The sequence below is a fragment of the Schistocerca serialis genome, chromosome 9 (genome assembly GCF_023864345.2).
Source record: "Schistocerca serialis cubense isolate TAMUIC-IGC-003099 chromosome 9, iqSchSeri2.2, whole genome shotgun sequence".
Taxonomy (NCBI): Eukaryota; Metazoa; Arthropoda; class Insecta; order Orthoptera; family Acrididae; genus Schistocerca; species Schistocerca serialis.
In genome coordinates, this window is record NC_064646.1 from 266,819,701 (window position 1) to 266,832,175 (window position 12,475).

The 12,475-nt window shown below is 43.4% G+C and overlaps 1 protein-coding gene and 1 non-coding gene across 2 annotated transcripts in view; both read right to left on the reverse strand.

Annotated features, from left to right (window-relative positions):
* LOC126418845 (poly [ADP-ribose] polymerase) overlaps positions 1-12,475 on the reverse strand; it is a 103,422-nt gene that overhangs the window by 42,326 nt on the left and 48,621 nt on the right. The window lies entirely within an intron of this gene.
* LOC126420184 (small Cajal body-specific RNA 8) lies at positions 10,061-10,187 on the reverse strand. The gene has a single exon (XR_007576046.1). It is a non-coding gene; the product is annotated as a small Cajal body-specific RNA 8 (non-coding RNA).

Below are 12,475 nucleotides of genomic sequence, written 5' to 3' on the forward strand. Positions count from 1 at the left end.
CCAGACTAAATTATGAATGCGCTGCGAGGCACAATGTTAAAACAGCAACTAAAAAGGACAACACTATAAAAGGCACATTAACAGCAAGGGATTAAAAGAAAACAGCATATCAAATGTCCTTAGACAGGGAATCAGAGCAGATGACATAAGCAGAATGTTGGTGGTGGCGGATGTAAAGAACAGCCTGATAGAGGGCAAATAGCTCAGCTGTGAAGACCGAACAATGGCCATGGAGCCAGTATTAGAAACTGTGAGCCCCGACAATAAAAGAACACCCGACACCATCATTGGTCTTAGAGCCATCTGTATAAATGAAGATCGTATTAATGAACTTCGAACGAAGTTCGACAAACTGCGAGTGGGATACTGAAGCTGGGGTAACCTCCTTTGGGAGCGAGCTGAGGTCAAGGTGAACGCGAACCTGAGCCTGGAGCCAAGGTGGCGCTTGGCTCTCGCCCACTCTAAAGGTTGCAGGGAGTGGAAAATTAAGTTGCTGAAGGAGGCGCCGAAAGCGAACTCCAGGGGGTAGCAGGGCAGATACATACAACCCGTATTGACAGTCGAGAGAGTTGTCAAAAAAGGAACGATAAGACGGGTGTTCGAGTATAATGACTTTTCTGGAGACTAGAAATCTACTCTGTAGGAATCAGCATGGGTTTCGAAAAAGACGGTCATGTGAAACCCAGCTCGCGCTATTCGTCCACGAGACTCAGAGGGCCATAGACACGGGTTCACAGGTAGATGCTGTGTTTCTTGACTTCCGCAAGGCGTTCGATACAGTTCCCCACAGTCGTTTAATGAACAAAGTAAGAGCATATGGACTATCAGACCAATTGTGTGATTGGATTGAGGAGTTCGTAGATAACAGGACGCAGCATGTCATTCTCAATGGAGAGAAGTCTTCCGAAGTAAGAGTGATTTCAGGTGTGCCGCAGGGGAGTGTCATAGGACCGTTGCTATTCACAATATACATAAATGACCTTGTGGATGACATCGGAAGTTCACTGAGGCTTTTTGCAGACGATGCTGTGGTGTATCGAGAGGTTGTAACAATGGAAAATTGTACTGAAGTGCAGGAGGATCTGCAGCGAATTGACGCATGGTGCAGGGAATGGCAATTGAATCTCAATGTAGACAAGTGTAATGTGCTGCGAATACACAGAAAGACAGATCCTTTATCATTTAGCTACAAAATAGCAGGTCAGCAACTGGAAGCAGTTAATACCATAAATTATCTGGGAGTACGCATTAGGAGTGATTTAAAATGGAATGATCATATAATGTTGATCGTCGGTAAAGCAGATGCCAGACAGATTCATTGGAAGAGTCCTAAGGAAATGCAATCCGAAAACAAAGGAAGTAGGTTACAGTACGCTTGTTCACCCACTGCTTGAATACTGCTCAGCAGTGTGGGATCCGTACCAGATAGGGTTGATAGAAGATATAGAGAAGATCCAACGGAGAGCAGCGCGCTTCGTTACAGGATCATTTAGTAATCGCGAAAGAGTTACGGAGATGATTGATAAACTCCAGTGGAAGACTCTGCAGGAGAGACGCTCAGTAGCTCGGTACGGGCTTTTGTCAACGTTTCGAGAACATACCTTCACTGAAGTGTCAAGCAGTATATTGCTCCCTCCTACGTATATCTCGCGAAGAGACCATGAGGATAAAATCAGAGAGATTAGAGCCCACACAGAGGCATACCGACAATCCTTCTTGCCACGAACAATACGAGACTGGAATAGAAGGGAGAACCGATAGAGGTACTCAAGGTACCCTCCGCCACACACCGTCAGGTGGCTTGCGGAGTATGGATGTAGATGTAGATGTAGATGGTCGGGCACTGATAATAGCTGACAGGCATACCGACAAAGCAGTATATTGCGCCGGTAGGTTAGTGATAATTCACCGGCTTCAGCATGACGACTCTTGACGGGACTAGTATAGAACGCTCTCATTGCAAGACGTAACCCCCGATGTTGTATAGAGTTGAGGCAGCGTTAGATGGATGGCCGTGCAGAGGAGTATACAAAGCTCCCATAATCTAGCTCTGAGCGGACGATCGACCGATATAGGCGAAGTAGGACAGTTCGATCCACTCCCCATTAAGTACCGCTGAGAACACGGAGGACATTCAGGGAATGGGAACAACGGGCAGCCAGATATTACACATGTGGAGTCCAGCTAAGTTTCCCGTCAAATGTAAGACCTAAAAATTTTGTTGTCTTCACGAATGGGAGAGCAATGGGACCAAGATGTAAGGACGGTGGGAGAAACTCTTTGTAGCGCCAGAAGTTAATACAGACCGTCTTCTTGGCAGAAAAACGGAAACCATTGGCGACACTCCAGGATTAAAGACGTTCAAGACAACGCTCCAGGAAACATGTATGCTGCACTCTGCAGTAGATGGTAAAATCGTCCACAAAAAGGGAGCCTGATACATCAGCTGGGAGGCAATCCATTATTGGATTGATGACAATGGCAAAGAGAGCGACACTCAAAACTGAGCCCTGTGGCACCCCATTCTCCTGGCGAAAGGCGTCGGACAGGACAGAACTCACACGTACCCTGAACTTTCGTTCCATTAAAAATGTACGAATAAAAAGAGGGAGACTACTGCGAAGGCCCCATGTATGCACGGTGCGGAGAATGCCTGCCCTCCAACAGGTGTCTTAAGCCTTCTCCAAATCAAAGAACACAGCCACTATCTGGCGCTTCCACAAGAAGTTATTCATAATGAAGGCCAACAAGGTAACCAGATGGTCAACAGCAGAGCATTGTACATTGGTAAGTAGGCGTTGAGATTCGAGCAGCCAAATCAAACAAGAGTTAACCATTCGTTCCATCGCCTTACAGACACAGCTGGTAAGGGAAATGGGTCGATAACTGGAAGGCAAGTGCTTGTCCTTCCCCGGCTTAGGAATCGGGACAACAATAGATTCGCGCCAGCATGTGGGAACATAACCCTCAATCAGATGCGATTATAAGTAAGAAGAAGACAAACTTTACCCGCAGGAGAAAGGTTCTTCAGCATCTGAATATGAATAGAATCAGGCCTCAGAGTGGAGGACCGTGACCGGGCAAGTGCACTTTCGAGTTCCCGCATGGTGAATGAGGATTATAACTTCCATGATTCGAGGAGCGGAAGTTAGGTGGCCTTGCCTCCTCTGCCTGTTTTGGGGGGAAGAAGGCAGGGCGGTAATGAGCGAAGCTCAAAATCTCTGCGAAAAATCATCGAAGGCATTGGAGACATCCTCAGAGGCCACAAGGACGTCATTCGCGACCGTCAAGGCAGAAACTGGTGAGTGTATCTTAGTGCCAGATAGCTGGCGCAGGCTACCCCCCCTCCCCCCCCCCTCCCCCGACAACAGAAGGAGTAAAAGGTGATTGTGAGAGCAGCCCAGCTGGCTTTCTTTAATAACACGACAACACTGCACATGTAATTATTTATAATTAATATAATTCGCCATCGTAGGGTGGCGTTTAAAGGTGCGTAAAGCACGTCGACGAGCACGTATAGCGTCTCTACATGCTGCAGTCCACCAGGGGACCGGTACACGACGTGGAGAATAAGTAGTATGAGGAATGGAATATTCAGCAGCAGGAGAATGACTTCCGTGAGGTGTGCGACCTGACTATCGCAGCTTGTGAAGTTTTGATCCTGAAATGTCGCCCTGGAAGAGAAGAGCCCCCAGTCTGCTTTGGAGATGTTCCAACTAGTTGAGCATGGAGATGGGGTATAATGCAGGAGATGGATAACACAAGGGAAGTGGTCGCTCGAATACGTATCAGAAAGAGTGTACCACTCAAACCGACGTGCAAGTTGGGTAGTACATATAGAGAGGTCTAAATGGGAATAGGGGTGAGTTGTGTATGAAAGAAAAGTAGGGGCACCAGTATTGAGGCAGACAAGATTGAGATGGTTGGAAAGGTCTGCTAACAGGGAGCCTCTCGGGCAGGATGCTGGAGAGCTCCAAAGGGGATGGTAGACATTCAAATCTCCAGTCAACAAAAATGGTGCAGGTAGCTGAGCAATAATTTGCATCATGTCTTCCTAGTAACGGCAGATGACGATGTAGTGAAAACAGTACACATGGAAAATGTGAAAGTGGGGAGAGTAATTCGGACAGCAACTGCCTGCAAATCAATGTGCAAAGTGATGGGATCAGAGCAGATATCATCCTGGACCAGCAACATAGCCCCTCCATGAGCCGGAATACCTGCCACAGGGGTAGGTCAACGCACAGAGGTATTGTGTGCCAAGTCAATACGATCGCATGAGCGTAGCTTCGTTTCCTGAAGAGCTACTACGAGCGGACAGTGCAAGCATAGCAACAACTTTAAGTCCTCTCGGTTGGAGCGAATGCCGCGAATATTCCAATGAAGAAGTGCCATCGTGAGAAAAAAAAGAAAAAGGAGAAGCAAGAAGGGGTCACCTCAAAGGCTGCTGAGGGCCTGGCTTCAAGCGAGCACTGCTGCCGCTGAGTGCAGAGCCGGGTGAAGGGTCTGAATCAGAGGCTCAGACGGTTTTGCGACTGTGTTGGCTGCAGATTCCTTGACATGCGCCATAGGGTGGTGGGGTTTCGGGTTCCGCTGAATGGGTCAGGAGGTCACTACACTCAGCTGGCAGCTATACGGGTAGCAGAGGCTGTGTGGTGTGGACTGGGCGGTTTTTTAAGTTAGAGGGCCTAGGGAAAGTACGGGGTGGGCTGCAATCTCAAAGGGTGCATGGCAAATACAGGACATGCTTGGATCAAGGAGCAGTCGGAATTGTAGTTGTAAATTGTTGTAGTTGTGCTGGGAAAAACCTGAGCTTCAAGCGCTAATAGAAAGCACAGAAGCTGAAATTGTTATAGGTACAGAAAGCTGGCTATAGCCTGAAATAAGTTCTGCAGAAATTTTTACGAAGTCTCAGACGTTGTTCAGGAAAGATAGATTAGGCAGAATTGGTGGTGGAGTGTTTGTGTCTGTCAGTAGTGCTTTATCTTGTAGTGAAGTCGAAGTAGATACTCCGTGAGAATTGGTCTGGGTGGAAGTTATACTTAACAACAGAACTAAGTTAATAATTGGCTCCTTCTAGCGACCCCCAGACTCCGATGATATAGTTGCTGAACAGTTCAGAGAAAATCTGAGTCTCGTAACAAATAAATACCCCACTCATACGGTTATAGTTGGTGGGAACTTCAACCTTCCCTCGATATGTTGGCAAAAATACTTGTTCAAAACTGGTGGTAGGCAGAAAACATCTTCCGAGATTGTCCTAAATGCTTTCTCCAAAAATTATTTCGACCAGTTAGTCCACGAACCCACACAAATTGTACTGTCTAGTAAGGTCATCCGAAGACCAGTATCAGTTGCAAAGCGATTTAGAAAAGACTGCTGTATGGTGTGGCAGCTGACGCTAAATAACGAAAAGTGTGAGGTGATTCACATGAGTTCCAAAAGAAATCTGTCGTAATTCGATTACTTGATGAATAGTACAATTCTCAAGGCTGTCAATTCAACTATGTACCTGGGTGTTAAAATTACGAACAACTTCAGTTGGAAACACCACATAGATAATATTGTGGGGAAGACAAGCCAAAGGTTGCATTTCATTGGCAGGACACTTAGAAGATGCAACAAGTCCACTAAAGAGACAGCTTACACTACACTCGTTCGTCCTCTGTTAGAATATTGCTGCTCGGTGTGGGATCCTTACCAGGTGGGATTGACGGAGGACATCGAAAGGGTGCAAAAAAAGGGCAGCTCATTTTGTATTATCACGTAACAGGGGAGAGAGTGTGGCAGATATGATACGCGAGTTGGGATGGAAGTCATTAAGGCAAAGACTTTTTCGTCGTGGCGAGATCTATTTACGAAATTTCAGTCACCAACTTTCTCTTCCGAATGCGAAAATATTTTGTTGAGCCCAACCTACATAGGTAGGAATGATCATCAAAATAAAATAAGAGAAATCAGAGCTCGAACAGAAAGGTTTACGTGTTCGTTTTTCCCGCGCACTATTCGGGAGTGGAATGGTAGAGAGATAGTATGATTGTGGTTCGATGAACCCTCTGCCAAGCACTTAAATGTGAATTGCGGGGTAATCATGTAGATGCAGATGTAGATCAATAGGCGGAGAGTCATTGTCCATTTTTTCAATAGGTTCGTCGGCCACCATGTTAAGATGGCCGGGAGGGGGAGCTTCCTCCGCTGGTGAAAGGCCAGATGTTCGGCTACCAGCAGTGTGGCCAGGCGAAACGGATAATAACCTGGGGCGGCAACCGCTGGGTGGCGCAGGAGAAGAAACGCGCCGTGGTGGAGAAGGAGAACTTTTCTTCCTATGAGCCTTCTTGGAAGGTTGTTTAGTCGAAGTACTGGTCGATGGCTGGGAGTTCGGGGTACGCAAGAAGTCTTCATGGGACAGTTCCTTCTTGAAGGCCCGTGCAGCTGACTTCTGGGTCTTAGTCTTGGCAGAAGCTGATGAAGGTGCTTGTGTCTGAGGGGTGACGGGAGGAAGGGGAGACGCTGACCGGGCGATCTTAGCACTGGCCGAACGGACGACCATAGCGCTAAAGGTCAGATCGCATGTCTGCGTCGATACCTCCCTGGTAGGCCGAGGAGAGGCGAGGACGGCACTATTTCCCCGCTGGGAGCAGTGTGGGCTTCCTACTAGCAAAAGCTTACGAGCAGCCGAGGTGGACACTTTCTCTTTGACCCGAATTTCCTGTATACAGCGTTCATCCTTGTAGATGGGACAGTCTTGAGAGGACACTGCATGGTCACCCTGAGAGTTCATGCAACGAGGAGACGGAAGTGGACTGTCACCCTCATGGGCGTCCCTGCCACAAGTGACGCATTTAGCCGCATTAGAACAAGACTGGTGGGTATGGTTAGAACGCTGACACTGGTAGCAGCATGTAGGTGTTGGGACATAGGAGCGAACAGAAATAACCTCATAGCCCACTTTGATGTGTGACGGCAGCTGAACACTATCAAAGATCAAGAAAAGTGTCCGGGTCGGTATAAGGTCATGACCCTATGGACAGCCGTCACGCCCTGCACAGCAAGGAAAGACTGAATCTCGTCGTCAGTCAATCTATCGAGTGATCTAGTAGATACCACACCATGCGACGAGTCCAAAGTGGGGGGAGCCCACACCCGGACAAGGAACGTGTACAGGAGTGTGGCCCTAGGAGTTTTTGTGCCTGAAAGGTGCTCTCAGTTTCCAACAACAAGGTACCGTTACGCATCCTGGTACAAGACTTGGCAGGTCTGGCTATGGCATCTACTCACTTGTGAAAAAAAAAAAAAAAAAAAAAAAAAAAAAAAATCCTTTCAGTCCTCAGATCTAGAAACTATGAGGAACTTCGAGAGAGAAGAAGAGAAATCCATTGTGAATGAATCCCCCATGATTGCCAGAGTCTCCGATGGCGCACTCCTTTCTTGTGGGGACCCTCTCAGAAGGCGCTCCCGCCTTAGGTGAAAGTTTACACCTCAGGTCACACCTCCCGAGAATTGGATGGAGGGACCAATCGGCATGGTCGGAAGGTGTCAGCTCGGGCAATTACAAGAAAAGCAAACCTTTCGCTTATAATACTTGTCTCCAAGATTAGTAAGTTACAAGAGAAGCTAAGGTTTCACATATAATGTTGATCTGTTTAGCACATGTTACCCTTTAAGATACATCACACAAATATGGCAGTAAAATTTTTAATACCGACATAAATCTCCGATCTTCTGGGCTCTAAATTCTTCTAAATGGCTTGTCATCAAAGAATTGATTTTTAAATGAGAGTAAACACACTGTGAATCAAGAAATTCATTGTACATTCTCACACATAGTTCATCTTGCATAAAAGGAAATTTACTTTGAAAATAACGCTTTTCGAACCACAATTCGCAATATTTTCCTGTGACCTGCTAGAAATAGAATCATTTCAGCAGTTGCCAGAGAGCGCCAGACATGAGGCGTCACCACACTTGTGCAGCTATGGTGACTTAGGAAGCCCGTATGTTCGTACGTGTAAAACACTGAAAGACCTTTCTTACATTATGTCATAAAAGAAACAAAGACATCAGAGGATACTCCGAGAGTGTCTGAATTTTGTGAACCATACTACAATGTACAGTTCACCTTAAAGCACACATTCGTAAGTCCAGATTCCCAATGATGCAGGCCTCTGCCTGATATTGAGCTTTTCAGTGTGGTTTTCGGGATGTAAATCATCTTGGAGTGCCAGTACCGTATAATCTCATGTTTGGTTCTTTATTATGACATAATGCCATATGTACTAGAAGATGAAAACATGCACTTGAAATGCAGCAAACAGTTGAAACTAGCCAACAGTGTGGAATTAAACACTGTTTCAAATAAATTTCCTGTCTCAGCAGGAAAGCTTAATAAAAGCAGAATTTCTTTAGCAAACTGACAAAAATAACTTTATTGTTCAGCAAGGGGATTAATGCTGGATTGTCAGAAAGGTGGAAATAAAATAAGATCTGAAACTAGTAACATATTTTAGCCTTCTGTAACTATGTGAATGTATTTAACAGAAAAATCACTAAATGTAAACATGGGACACGTGGAGACTACGAGTGCCCCCCCCCCCTCCCCCTCCCACTATAGCTCTGATTGCTCTGCGCATCAGAACGTCAAAAGATGTTTCAAAAATAAGTTCATTTTGTAGCGTCCGACACACAAAACCTATATCTTAGAGGAACTGTAAGACATATTATTTGGTCTTAAGTGTGCTGAAGTGCAGTGCCACACCTCTTCAATCAACCGTCTTATACCGCTCGTCACTGTATTTCACTCTGTGGAACTCAAACATGTATTCTTTGTAATGGATGCTATCAAGCTATTTCAGGGCAGTGGAAATTAAAATGTCCCCGTAGTGCCTCTCCTGCACCCAGTTGGCCCTTTCTAGTATAGTGAACTGGCCAAAAATTTTCTGTCAGAAAATCACTTTCGTGGATACACCGAGAAGATAATACATAATATTTCTTACCTGTTATTTCTGTTAGTCGTTTATTTCCACTCTGGTGGTGTGAATCTATGGATTTCGCTAGTAAATTATAACAACGCTTAACATTTGCAAACCGAATCAACCACATAAACAAGCAGCAGTAGGCATTCACCGGTTCTGCTTTATTCCACTGAGCTCGTATAGCCCCGTCCCGTTTTGTCTGCAAGAATGTTCATTTCTAGATGCGACGAGGATTCCCCTGGCAGACACATCATGTACACTACGCACGCATTCAAAAATCAACTTATAATTCATTCAGAAATCAACTTAGAATGTGTTCAAAAATGTCCTGAAACCGGCAGGGGTGCATTTCAAAATCTCATGAATAATCGACAGAACAACATGCGCTGGATGTTAGGTGCTTTGTGAAACAAGGTTTTTTCCTCAAGAATATGGGGAAAAAAGTAAGTAAACTTTTTATTACTTTCAAAGTAATTGCCATAACTGTTAACACATTTATTCAACTGTGAGACAAGACAACTAATGCCTTCACAGAAAAATGTTTGTAGTTACCTTTGGAACCAGGATTGTATCCAGGTGTGTATTTCTTCACCTGACAAACTGATGGCCACAAATGTCTGTCTTCAGGCCCATCCCAATGCAAAAATAGTTTAGTATGCTGCAGAAGCTTTGCTGGAAGCACTTACATATCCTCCAATCTCTCCCCATGCAATTTCCATATTTCTGGACCCTGAAGAAAGACATTGGTACCCATCAACTTGCTTTGGACAAAGAGGAGCGGGTATATTCATGATTCTGTAGGCAACTGCAAACATTTTTCCATTAAGGCATTGACTGTCTCTCAGTGGGCTAAATGTATTAAAAGTTATGGTGATTTTTTGAAATAATAAACAGTTTACTTACATATTTTCAAGTTTTCTCGTTTTAGTTTGCTTTCTTACAGATAATGATAAAACAATAGTCATTTCATAACCACTTCACATTATCAGAAAGATAATACTGGCACTCCAGAAATGCAATCTGGAACTTCACCTTTCACTTATTGAAAAAGGCTGAGCACTTGATAAAAAAACACTTCCTCTGCCAAGTTTTGTGTGCTCCGTATCTGTCTGTAACTTAGAGCTTAATGAATTACAGTCATCAGAAAGCACATTTGCTCTAGGGGTTACAGTGACTGATGTTCTGTGAGACAAACATCAGCGTATCGTTCCCCAATTACAACAGTTATACTCAAATGTGGAAAATAGGTTATGTTATTTCTATTCGATAATTTACAGCACGCTCACATGCACACCCACCTACATCCACACCAACACAGAAAATAAAAAGGTTAATTTACTAAGTGAAAGCTAAATAGGTCAAATCCAAGTGAAGTGATCCAATAAATTTTAAGTTGGTTGCCTGACCTTTTTAAATTTTTTTGTGTGATTACCCCATAATTGAAGTTCAAAACAGTTTTTTTTTTAAAAAAAAACCTTACACTCTTATTGAATGCCAGCCATATTTATCTGTAAGTGCATGACAGTTTTTCAATTGGGAGACATTAGTATTAATTTGAATATCTCTGCACTGGGTTAAATTAAAACACTGCAATTGAAATGACTATGACCCACAATACTCTAATTTAAAAGAAAGGTCAGTCAAAATGACCTCCAAAGTTTGGTACTGAAAATTTAGAAAATCCACTTTTTAGACCTAAAAATAACAACGAAGAAGTGATTTATGAGAGTATTTTTTTCTCTAGTTAGATGATGATGTCTTCAGGCCTGAGACTGGTTTGATGCAGCTCTCCATGCTACTCTATCCTGTACAATCTGCTTCATCTCCCAGTACATACTGCAGCCTACATCCTTCTGAATCTGTTTAGTTGGTCTCCTTCTACGATTTTTACCGTCCACACTGCCCTCCAATATTAAATTGGTGATTCCTTGATGCCCCAGAACATGTCCTACCAACCGATCCCTTCTTCTAGTCGAGGTGTGCCACAAATTTCTCTTCTTCCTAATTCTCCTCATTAGTTATGTGATCTACCCATCTAATCTTCAGTATTCACCACATTTCGAAAGCTTCTATTCTCTTCTTGTCCAAACTATTTATCGTTCATGTTTTGCTTCCATTCATCACTACACTCCATACAAATACTTCCAGAAAAGACTTCCTGACACTTAAATCTATACTCGATGTTAACAAATTTCTCTTCTTCAGAAACACTTTCCTTGCCATTGCCAGACTACATTTTATATCCTCTCTACTTCGACCATCATCAGTTATTTTGCTCCCCAAATAGTAAAACTCCTTTACTATTTTAAGTGTCTCATTTCCTAATCTAATTCCCTCAGCATCACATGAGTTAACTCAACTACATTCCATTATCCTTGTTTTGCTTTTGTTGATGTTCATCTTATACCCTCCTTTCAAGATACTGTCCATTCTGTTCAACTGCTCTTCCAAGTCCTTTGCTGTCTCTGACAGAATTACTATGTCATTGGCGAACATTAAAGTTTTTACTTCTTCTCCATGAATTTTAATACCTACTCCGAATTTTTCTTTTGTTTCCTTTACTGCTTGCTCAATATACAGATTGTATAACATCGGGGACAGGCTACAATCCTGTCTCACTCCCTTCCCAACCACTGCTTCCCTTTCATGCCCCTCGACTCTTGTAACTGCCATCTGGTTTCTGTACAAATTGTAAATAGCCTTTCACTCCCTGTGTTTTACCTCTGCCACCTTCAGAATTTGAGAGTATTCCAGTCAACACTGTCAAAAGCTTTCTCTAAGTCTACAATCACTCCTTGGTTGTTAGGGTCTAGAAAGTGGATCTTCTCAATTTTCAGTACCAGATTTTGGAGGTATTTTTGACTGGTTATTTTTGAATTTACAATATTTTGGACAATAATGTTGTACAGGAGACTTTTCTAAAAACAATCATGTCAGCTGCAATGTTGTAACTTAACCAGTGCAGATATTCTGATAGATGCTAATGTCGCCAAACTGAAAAACTGTCATGCTCTTCCAGATAAATAAGGCAGCCATTCAATAAGGCTGCAAGGTAAAATCTTTCTGAACTTCTCAATTATAGGGTAATGAAATATAAAAAAATCTAAATATTTAAAAATGGATTACTTTGTATGGATTAATCCAAATAAGATCAGATTGCAAGACTAACCTGAGAAATTATGAAAGTCAGCTACAACTTAATGTTTAAGACTGGTTGATATGCCTGATCAATAATGGAACGGTTTTGCTTTCTTCATTCTGTTTTTCTTTTTCTTGTCATACTAAGGAACATGAAAGGTATGTAATTCGACCGCCGCTTTTTAAGTAGAAACTTTCTCTTGCTGTATTTCATCTTGGCACCATTCGGATGATTCTTATTTCATACTGCTACACACAAAGGAAACAATCTTTTGCGAGTAAGTCGTCACTGTTTGCATTACTCTACCAATAGCCTGTATGGAGCAACCTGAGTTTAAGACATCTGAATAACTTTAAACCAAGAT